This window comes from Oxyura jamaicensis (genome assembly GCF_011077185.1).
Source record: "Oxyura jamaicensis isolate SHBP4307 breed ruddy duck chromosome 2 unlocalized genomic scaffold, BPBGC_Ojam_1.0 oxy2_random_OJ60969, whole genome shotgun sequence".
In the NCBI taxonomy this organism is placed as follows: domain Eukaryota; kingdom Metazoa; phylum Chordata; class Aves; order Anseriformes; family Anatidae; genus Oxyura; species Oxyura jamaicensis.
The window spans coordinates 1-947 of NW_023303299.1; the positions used below are offsets into that span (position 1 = coordinate 1).

The 947-nt window shown below is 51.6% G+C and overlaps 1 long non-coding RNA gene across 6 annotated transcripts; it reads right to left on the minus strand.

Moving 5' to 3' along the window:
- Positions 1–118: 118 nt before the first annotated feature.
- On the minus strand, positions 119–941 carry LOC118156986. 6 transcript variants are annotated; one of them, XR_004746511.1, is made up of 5 exons: positions 790–941; positions 551–645; positions 395–479; positions 266–286; positions 119–194 (listed from the first exon to the last, which is right to left on the minus strand). It is a non-coding gene; the product is annotated as an uncharacterized LOC118156986 (long non-coding RNA). The 6 variants fall into 6 exon arrangements; XR_004746510.1 differs by having other exon boundaries at positions 395–503; XR_004746513.1 differs by lacking the exons at positions 266–286; positions 395–479 and adding an exon at positions 314–384.
- Positions 942–947: the final 6 nt, after the last annotated feature.

Consider the following 947-nt stretch of genomic DNA (forward strand, 5'->3'; position numbering starts at 1 on the left):
GTTATGGGGTTATGGGGTCGTTATGGGGTTACGGGGTCATGGGGTCACAGGGTCATTATGGGGTCACGGGGTCGTTATGGGGTTATGGGGTTGTTATGGGGTTACGGGGTCATTACAAGGTCGTTATGGGGTCGTTATGGGATGACCTTATAGGGTCATTATGGGACGATCTTATGGGGTCGTTATGGGATGACCTCATAGGGTCGTTCGGGGATGACCTTATGGGGTTGTTTTGGGGTGATTTTTGGGGTCGTTACAGGATGACCTTATGGGGTCATTAGGGGGTCTCTTTATAGGGTCATTAGGGGACGACCTTACGGGGTCGTTACAGGACGAGTTATGGGGTCGTTACGGGGTGAACTCATGGGGTCATTACGGGATGACCTCACGGGACCGTTACAGGATGACCTTATAGGGTCGTTCTGGGACGAGTTATGGGGTCGTTATGGGGTAAACTCATGGGGTCGTTAGGGGACGACCTCATGGGACCGTTACAGGACAACCTTACGGGGTCGTTACGGGACGACCTTATGGGACCATTACAGGTGACCTTATGGGGTCATTATGGGATGACCTTATGGGGTCATTATGGGATGACCTTATGGGGTCGTTACAGGACGAGTTATGGGGTTGTTATAGGATGACCTCAGAGGGTCGTTACGAGACGACCTCACGGGACCGTTACAGGACGACCTTATGGGGTCATTATGGGACGACCTTATGGGGTCGTTCGGGGGTGAACTCATGGGGTCGTTACGGGACGACCTCACGGGACCGTTATGGGACAACCTTATAGGGTCATTATGGGATGGTCTTATAGGGTCGTTATAGGGTCTCTTTATAGGGTCATTATGAGACGATCTTATGGGGTCGTTATGGGACGAGTTATGGGGTCGTTAGGGGGTGAACTCATGGGGTCGTTACAGGATGACCTTATATGGTCATTA